Source organism: Parasteatoda tepidariorum, chromosome 3 (assembly GCF_982258835.1).
Source record: "Parasteatoda tepidariorum strain Cologne lab strain chromosome 3, Ptep-v5.0, whole genome shotgun sequence".
NCBI lineage: Eukaryota > Metazoa > Arthropoda > Arachnida > Araneae > Theridiidae > Parasteatoda > Parasteatoda tepidariorum.
The window spans coordinates 108756080-108766970 of NC_141757.1; positions in this window are offsets into that span (position 1 = coordinate 108756080).

Consider the following 10891-nt stretch of genomic DNA (forward strand, 5'->3'; position numbering starts at 1 on the left):
GTCACTTTTAAGTAATTGAAACAATAGAAAATATTCGGAAAAGAAATGTGGTTGAGAAAGGGGTTATTTCATAATGTCTTAAAATAAAGGTTATTGAGCCAGTCTTACATTGGCTACCATCCAAGTAGAAGAATTAATTCATCGTTTACGTGATTTGTTGGCATTTGTGCCAGAGAATAACCAACACGTTACGTAAAGCTTATTTTCAACATCGCTTCTTCGATGCAACTTCATTTTTCTTTTTATACATATTTTAAATGAATAAATTTATCTGTTTATTTTTGAATATACCTTGAATATGAAAGTGCGAAATTGCATGGTTCACTTTGTTACTAGTTAGGTGCTTGAAAATTTCAGCCCAACTTATAGACTTAACTTTTTAGTATTAATAACTATTGTTATTAAACTCAAATTAGGCCGGGGTAGCCTGGTTGGCAGGACGCTGGACTCACGTTTGTGAAAACGGGAGTTCGAATCTTGCCTGTTGAATATTCCCCTTGTAGTAAATGGTGACTTGTGAAAGTTAAATCTGTCTGATCACTAAGTCCTCCATGTTCCCGTAACAAATCAGTACCTCTGGGGGGGGGGGGTACTGAATTGGAGATCGATCGTTCTCTGGTTCGGGTCAAAAATACGATCTGTGGAGGAATGAATGGATGCATGAATGGTTCCGTCCTATAAATGGGTGTGACGTATGGGTGTTTCAGAAGTCGAATTCTTAGCCACAGATGGCGCCACTGGAAAACAAGAACAATCGCATCCCTTCTGTCTTAATGGCTCACGACAACAACAACATTATACTAAAATTAAGTTTAAAAAAATAAAACTGGACTTTTAAAATAACAAACCTATTGAGATTTGGTCTCACTATTAAGTATTATCCGGCAAGAAGGTGAATAGGGGTAAAAAAAGCGATATTTTTAAATACTGATACTTATGGGTATGAGGCCTCGCTTCCGATGTAGGTTTCACTTTAAATCGAATGAGATCAAGTATGAGATCACAGAACTGTATGTTTTTTTTTATGAACAAAAAGTACAGTTGTATATTTGTCTCAATTTAAACACCTGATATTGCTGTCTAGGTAAGTGCGGTATTGTTTTCAGTGTATTTTTTACTTTGAATTGAGTAAAACGTAACATGAGTCAATACAGTCAAACATTTTAGAAAGCATATGCATTTCATGTGTAAAAAGTACTATTTTTAACAGATGCCTTTTTTACGCATTTGGCTTTACTACTTAGATAAGTAAGGTTATATTTATTCATGTATTTTTTACGTTAACTGAATGAAACAAAACTGCAGCTGATAGGAAAAATAGTGAAGAAATTGTAAGTTTTTTATTTAAACAAAGTACAATTAAAAAATAGTACTTTTAATACAAAAACACCTTGCAGCTTCTGAAATAATTGCTTTCTGTATAAACTCACATTTAGTCTCATTCATTTCAGTACAAAAAGTATAAAGAAGTCAATACTACACTTTCCCTGATAGCAATCTCAGGTGATTAAATTAAACAGGCACATGTGCAAAATTGTACTTTTCGTACATAAAAACCATAATTTTTTTCGAACTAGTTCCCTATTGTCAGCGTATTGGGTTCTCAACATCTCATTTGTTTAGTTATCATTAATTAAGTTTCTCACCTCTTTCACTAAAATTACCTGCTACACGGAGGAAAACAAATTGGTACAATTACAGTACTGTATGGTGATAATATTTTTGGAAAAAATAATAATAACGTAATTCCGGTAATAAAACTCAAAATATCGGTATTTGAACTATTGTTGATGCTGTTGTTGGCCATGAAGGTAGAGGGGGCGCCATTGTTCGTGCTTTCCAGTGGCGACATTTACGGTCAAGAATTCGACTCCTGCCCCACACATACTCCACACCCGGTTTATAGGGAAGACTCATTCATACATCCATTTGTCCACAGATTGTAATTTTGGCCTAAACCAGAGAATCTCCAATTCAGTACCCCCAGATGTATGATTTGTTATGGGAACATGGATGACTTTGTGACCCGACAGATTTAACGTACCCCAGCCAATATTTACTACACTTCGATCGGCTGGATACGAACTCCCGTTCTCATGAACGCGAGTCCAGTGTCTTGCCATCCAGGCTATACCGGCCCATTTAAACCATTGATTTGGTAATTTTTCAGTTCATATGGTAACGGTTTACCGGAAATTCTGGTATTCAAAATTATAGTTCTTATTACAACACATTCAGTAAAAAATTCACAACTAAAAAATAAATTTAACCGAATAAATGATTCTTATGCCAAGCTCTAAGGTATCATAATAAAATTGCAAACTCTTACCACATTTACCAAGTTTTGTCACAGATTATAAAACCATATTTAATCCTTAATTTTGCAAACAATTAATACCAAGGTAGTTTGGTATAAATTAATGAGCATTTAGGTGTTCTTATAGAGCCACAAACGTAGTAAATTTTACCGTAGTCTGGTAGTTGTGACCATACTTTCAGTGTGGTGTAAAATTCATATGATAGTGTAAAATTGGTTTATAATTTTGATATTATTTATCCTATCATCACTGCTGAATTGTTATTCACCTCCAATATCATCTATAATTGTTTGTCTTTTTGAAAGCGAAATGAAAAAATATTATTAAAAAAAGTCCTTTTTTTTAAATATATATAGTTTGTTTCCACTATCATTTTTAAAATGACGACTGAGCAGTCACTATGTTACTGTGAATGACCGAAATTGATGGTTGTTGACTTCCACCGGTGAATGTCGACAATCACATAGTCGTTTTGGTAAATGTCCGAAACATGTACTAGGTCAAGTTAAGAGCCATTGCCCGGTATGCCTTACATCAATGTTTTTTAAAGACAAGTGCCACTGCATTTAACCGATATACCAACTTCTGATGTTTCTCCTAATCTATCCTCATCAGATATTAAAATATCGAATAAATATAATAATATCAACGAATAAATTAATATCAAATGGGATATAACAAATATTTCGGACATTCACCAAATCGATCAAATAAATGATTGTTGACATTCACCGATGAAAGTCGACATTCTCTTGATTTCGGTCACTCATGGTCACATATATACTATAGTTCAATATTTTACGTAAGTTTAAAATGTCCTTCGTATATTCTGCAATCCGCATCAAATTTTATTAAAAAGGAAAAACGTTAAAAAATGATATCAAAGTGTACAGTTTTGAGGAGAATTTTTATTGTGTTCATTTTTTTCCAACCTAACAGCAATCTTTATTACTAGATCTTGAATTAATTCCATGTCTTTTATTACTAGTGATATGCATTTATTACGCAGTTGTATTATTTTTATTAGTAACGTTTTGACTTTTTCCCTTAAAAATTTTAAACTTCGTATTGCAAATCTAATTTTAGCTCAATATTTGTTTGAAATTCATATTAGTGTGGTGATAAAAGATTATGAATGTCAAATATGTAATATCTTACAGAACCAGCTTTTATTATCTAAAGCATAAAAGTGCTATATCCCTCAATTACTTTTTAATAATAATCTAAAATTGTTCGAATCAATTAAATTATTTAATAAAAAATCAACAAAAATTGTGATATATATAAAATTGAATTATAAATTTCAGTTCCGAACATTTAATAAAAACTTTTCTTTCATTGAGTGCAAACATTTATTTTTTAATTTTAAAACACGTTGAAATAAGTCGTAAAAGCTATAAAAAATGTGGCAAAAATAAAGATAACTAAACACAAACTCCTAATACAATGCGTTCAATTGTTACTTGTTTGTTGATGTTTATTAAGTTTTTTTAGAGTTTGTTGGGATGAATTTGATAAATAGGCATACTGCGAAATTTCCTATGCTAACTTTGAAGTTTATATATTATTTTCTAAATAGTAAAAATTTACATTTCAATTTCATCACTTTTCACGTTATCGAAAAGAAGAAAAACTTCAATAAAATTTCAATATTAAATAAAATATATTGAATACATCAAGAAATATATTTGAATCTGAAAACAATGAAATACATCATAATTTTACATATAAAAAAAGGACAGCTAACAAAAAATAAAATGTCCCCACACAAATGCATTACTCTTTTTCTACATGAGTCTGCAGTGCTTATCTCTGCAGTAAGTCGATCCGATCTAAAATGTATTAATCACCCAAGAATTATTGATCTCATTTTTTCATAGAAAATATAATATTTATCTATAACTAACTGTAATAGTTTCAAAAACAAAATTATAAAATCATAACTTTCAATAATATATATTATGTCAACTTTAGTATATTGCAGAAGCTAAAAATTGTGTTTTTACATTTATATGGTAGCATAGCTTCTCTGTCTTTTCTCAGCTTGAGAAGCTATAACTCTCTGTAGAAAAAGCTTAAGTTTTCAGTAAGAAAAACTATATTTTTTATTAGGAAAAGCTATAGCTTATAGACAAAAGAGCTTTGATTTTTTTTTTAAAGGCGGCGATTCATTACTGTTCTACGATAACGTAAAAGTTAAAAAATATCTTTGCAATAACTTAAAAATGCTGCAAAGCTTAACATATATCTTCAAAATAACTTTGCAATAATGTAGAAGCTAATCGAATATAATTACTTAACTTAGCAGCAATAATAATAACTTTCGTAATAACTTAGAAGCATCATTAAACATAAAGAACGACTATATTTCGTATTTTAATTTAAGTACGCAAAATTTATGTTGTGTTTTCAAACTTATTACCTGAAAATGGATACTAAAAGTTTTTTTGAGCATTATTAGATATCAGATGGTCAAGTAAAAAATTTTATTGCTGAAATTACTGTAGAAATAAATTTTCCTAAGCATTTAACCTAAAACCATGAAACGAAGGTGCTTTGACGCTTGAATACAAGTGGAATTCCATAATCTTTTAAGTCAGAAAATGACAAACGAGTGTTGACAAAAAGGCGCGATTACCAAATCGTCGCTAATTTGGCGAAATTTATGATCCCTCTTTGGATAACTTGAAAGTTCTCCCTATTGTTAGCCATCACGAGTTAGCTTTTGTTTTGTGTGTTGCGAAAAACGATGATATATCTCTCAAATTAGCCGCTTTTAGATTCCGAAGAATTGGGAAATGGTATATATAAAATGGATAAATCTAGGTGAATGGAACAAAAATGAGGACATAATAACTGAATGACATTAACGTCTCTCTTGTGTAGTTTATATATTTTAGATTACAACAGCCTATCAATGAATGCATCACTGAAAAGAACTTTTTTCCCTCCCTCTTTTCTTTTTTTTTTTTTAAATAAAAATAAGTAAAGAATAACCAATATTTTTATGGTAAGAATATGAAGGATGCGTGGAACAAATATGCATCTTATTAAGTTGGGGATCAATTTTAGTGCAAGTTTTTTTCTTCCCTAAAATATGCAAGGTGACTTTGAAAATCTCGTACTTATAACTCGTGAATTAATTATACAAAACAACAAAGTTTAAATGTCGCTGAATTTCCACAGATTTTAACTTTCGGAAAATGTAACTTTCAGAAAAGTGAAACATTAAAATATTTATCGATTCTTGCATTGAAAATTCTAAACATTGCACTGCCATCGTAAGGAAGAAGGTAGCATTTCCATTAATGTAAACTCCGAGATAACGCAGATTGTGGAACCATCATGAAAATATGTATGGCTCGTATTTTCTCTAATTTGCAGTATGGCATAATAAGTATTAGGAACCAAACGAAAAAGAAAAACTAAACGGACAAAAACTGGAAATACTAACTTGTTATAAATAGCAGAAAGATTAAAAGCACTTTTTAGATTAAATAAATGGAAAATGTTTTGTTGGAGATAAGGCAAAATTCGTTTGAGCATATGTCTGCAAACGCATTTCGAGATTTCGAGTGTGACAATTCTTTTATACATTAAAAGTCCGTTATAATGACAATTCGTAATATCAGATAGAAGTGCCGTTATGGTGAGGGATGGAGTCAGTGTAAACAAATACACCTATTTAACGATACAACAGTAATAAAAACTAAAAGATGAAATAGACATATTTACTATTTTTTTCTTATTTCGAACACCTATTTTGATTTAAAATGCACGTCTTGAGTAGACTACTGTTACCCATAGATTGTAGTATGTAGTAGTAAATGAAACCCAATAGCTTTTGAAGTCTTCCATAACACTGAATATATTCATTTCAATAATAAGCTGTCGAGATGGAAAATAAGGGAGCATTATAGATCAACAAAAAGGCTCATTCTTTTGTGCAATAGAATTCTTCAACATTGTAAAAGAATGTAAATAACCTCCACACATAACGTAATAAGCATAAATAGTTAAATATAAAGGTTAAACGATGTTAGTATTCTGTATTGATGTCAGAAATGAATAAAATATCGTCCATTTTGCCCTACAGTAAAAAATTATGCTCATTTCTAAACAAATTATTGGATATAACAGAAGGCTCGTAATTTTCAGCTCATTATAAACTCACCATTTTTTGTATTTTTAATATTATATATCGTGTTAACTGTAACTTGAATAGTGTCATAGCAGCGGACTTTTCATAATGCATCGCACTCGTCCAATCAAACCAATCAAAACTTTTAATATCAATAGTCGCACCAACTAAAGTCAAGGATCAGGGAAACTAATGTATGTATATATATATATACAATATATATCTATATATATATATATAGAATATGAGTAGGTATATTTTTTGAGATGAATCAGTCAAGGTGAAAAGTTAGTTTTACTACTTCGTTAAAAAATACCCTTTTTTTCAGACTTTCTTCGTATATTTGACAGTTTAGTTAACAAAACGATTTCTCACCGTTTTACACCCTAATTATAAACGGATTAAAACCGTCAGTTCACACATACAGTTTTGCTTACCGTACGATAACTTGATCGTTACGTTACTCAAACCATTTTACGATTGCTTTCTATACTTGCTCTTACTTTGCATTATTTATTTTATGGTTTCGAGCATCGATACATAAAACTTCGATTCAACTTAATTGTCAATTAATAGTCCATCTAATTATTATTTTTTTTAAATAAATTTTTTTAAATGTTAATTTAAGCTGCCAGAAATTTTTTAAGAGTGAGCAACTATAGTTTTAAAGAATTTTACCCTTAAATACGCTTTCAATGTATGAGACTATTGCACTGCAAAAACCTTTATTGCACAGTTTCTACCACCTTTGATATTGAGGTAAACTAAAATTGTTTGTAGTGACATTTTGCAGTTTTTACAGAGACGTCACATTTTTATTTATTTTTCACACTTATAGTTTCATTTATTTATTTATTCATGTTCTGTTTGTTTGTTTACTGACAACACATATTTTCGTGCTCATTGGAATCCACATAACGGCTAATGTTTTCAAACAATTGTCATTTTGTCTATTTTATATAATTTTTTGCACACTAACTGCTGTTCTGTACTTAAAAATGTATTTAGTTTATCTCAACACCAAAAATGGTGCAATTGTATTATAATCATATGTAACAAATTTTGATAACAATCGTAACGAAATAAATAATTACCTGGTTTTTAATATATTCGAGAAAGAAATTTTAAGAGAATATGGGACATAATAATATTAAATTATTATGTAGCATGATAATAATTTAACTTGTTTACGAGGTTTATGTCGTTATAACGTTGAATAAGGCAGAGACTTGTTAATATACGACCTTTTTGACTAGTTTTAAGTGCCTAAATTGAAGGGATAAACCGTTATAACAGTTTAAATCAGAAAGGTTTTTATCTCTATTGAATTGAGTTACTTAAATTTTTGAAGAAAAAAACCACCCCCTGCTTGCTCCGTTGACCAACCCCGTGATTGCTTCACATTCATCCATTTTTCAAGTTTATATTTTTTGAAACAGCATCCATTATTTTGTTAATAAAATATATAAATATTATAATGTTATATGTCACAATACACATTCTGTCTCAATGTTATGTAATATGTATGAAAATTTTACTGAAATGTTAATCATAACGTATATGTCATTCGTATAATACGTAAATTTGAGAAAAAAAATCAGCTGTACTTTTAAAAGAATTAAACTTAGCAAAACAATATGCGTGACACAATAAGAAGTAAAAATAGAAGAGTAGCAATTTTACTCGCTATATTACGTCATTTTAACCATTTAAATAATAAACGGCTTTTATTTTTCTTAATTGAACTCTAGAACTAATGTTTCTTATACTTTTCCAACTTTCTACTTAAATGTTAAAATATTATGTCTTTACTCGTTTTTTCTTCAGCTTACTTTCGGCCAGGGCTCGAAAAACCGCCCATCCGCCCGTCCTCGGCGGTCAAAAATTCCCCGCGGACGGCCATTTTCCCATTAATGTTCGTGATACATTTTAAATTTTTGTTATCTTACAAGAGTCTGCGCCTCACTTCTAAAATGACCCTCTAATCTCGAAATACAGCAACATACTGCGCATAGTGGAATTGATGTTTTCTCTGTCTGGGAGTACTGCAGCGGTTGAAAGGGGCTTTTCAGTGAATTTACAAAAAAACACATTACTTACAGGTCTTAAACAAGAAGCGTTAAACGCATTTATGAACATCTACCTAAATGTAAAACCTCTTTCAGATTTCTGTGTAGAAACCTCTGTAAATCATTGGCTTGATTGTGGAACAGGAAAACGTCATACTTGATTCATTTAAAAAATGCAGTACCATCGGATAAATTGACATGATAATTGACAGATAACTTAACCTTTATTATTTAAATTAATTCATCAAAGAAATAAATTATTTCATAATAGAAATAAATTATTTCATAATAGAAATACTAGGTTTTACTATTAGTAACCTAGTATTTCTTTTATTACTGTATAATGTAATCCTAGTATTTGTAATCCTAGTAACTACTAATTCATTGTGCAATTTATATAAATGTTTGTATTAAATAAGAGAAAATTATATTTTTATTTATTTTGAAGTGACGGGTTAGTTTCAAAGGAGGACGGGTACATTGTTGGACAAGCCGTCCTCGGGGACGGGTAAAATTTCTGAGTTTTTTCGAGCCCTGCTTTCGGCATCAGCTTGAACGTGAGCTTATATAACACATAGAGATAAATAAAATATTCTACAACGATGAATAAATAGTCATTTTCTCAGGCAACAAAAAGTACGAAAATATTCGCGAATAAAGCACTAAGAATTGCAATAGCTTTCGAAAAAAATAGAGTACCAAACTGTGTTCGAAATAAAAAGCTCACTCAAGAATAGCTTCGTTTTTGTGAGACTTCGAACGAAAATTTCAGGGGTTTCTTTTAGATTTCAAAAGACGTGGGGAGATTTCAATGGTGATAGTATTTCATTGTTAAGTGATGCATACATCCTTTTTTATTTTACTTGAAAAACATAGTTTTTAATTTTTATTTTCGTTTTAGTTTCGAGTATGTTTAGGTTGGAAAGTTGACAAAATTTCGATCGGCGATAGTGTTGCTCGCTGTATTCAAGAAAAAATTGCAATTTGTATTGACATCAGACATAGAGTTTCAGGTATATTTGAACTCAGTGCTGACATAAAATATCGTTAGTGATTGACAGATCGTGACTTGGAATCCCCTTGGTCGTCGGGTTAACCGTGGAAGATTTCTGTGGTTTTCCTTTTCATGTGAAGCAAGTGCGGGTTAGTTTAATCAAAAAGACCTCCCCGAAGAAAAATTTATTCCAATACTCTATCTAAGAGTTTCCTTGTCTTCTGGATTGGGTTCAAAATGGAAAGGTATACGACTTACGCTAAATTCGGTACTTAACGCTTAAACGGATTGTGTGCTGGCGACTTCTTTTCAGAGCCGTTGTCAACACGAATATTAGCCTCTACAACTGAAAGTATCGCTATATATTGACAAAAAATATCGATATTTAACAATATATTGAGATATTTTTCCAATTTTACTAAATCATATCATTTTTGAACTAGTTAATGTTTTCGTTACCGAAATAAAATTAAGCCAATTTTTATGACCAGCGGCACGCCGATGGTAATGTGATCGTCATTGCGTACCTGCCGCCTTCATTTAACAGACAAACTGGTACCTATTAATCATAATCTGGGTGAATTTCAAACCACCAGTAGAAATGAAAACCTAATTCTTCACAATCACAATGTGCCCCGTTTCGTCAATAATAAGAGGATACATTCTGCTTGTAACAATAAAAAAAATGCTGAAAATGCGCATTGTCATCCCCCAAAAAGTTCTAAATAAAGTTTTAAGACTTAAGCTAGTCGAACAATGGTCAAAATTTTAGTGACGATAAATTCCTGTATCAATTATAAGGCTATTAATTATGCTCTAAACAGTCAGAAGATAATTAAATATTGTGTTATTATCTAATATGCCAGTTAAAATTTAAGCTCACTAGATAAACGGAAAAAGGTGAAAATCTTGTTTAACGAAAAATTCTTTCTGACTCTGATCTAAAGAAAAATTCTGCTTGCAGTGGTTAGCAAGTGATTGAAACTTATAATGTCATCAGGCATATGAATTCCAGGGAAGTTTTGAGAGCTCTAAATAGTAGAAAAATGATCGTAATTTCGATTAACGATAAATTCTATTGGGTGATAAAATGGTGATCTCACCCTTTTTGTAGTGGTCAGGAAACAATTGAAACTTATATAATCATCAGACATTAAGTCTCAATATATTTTAGTGCTCTGCTTAATCGGAAAATGATCGAAATTTAGATTGAAAGATTCCAACGTCACAGGCTAGTTAATAAAACTTGGTTCAATGTCTAATTTTCAGTCAGAATTTTAAAAAAAATTCGTTACTTATGTTCTAAATAAATTTTGAAATGAATAAAAAGTGCATGCTCAATTCTAATTCCATAACAATGTGATTTCTG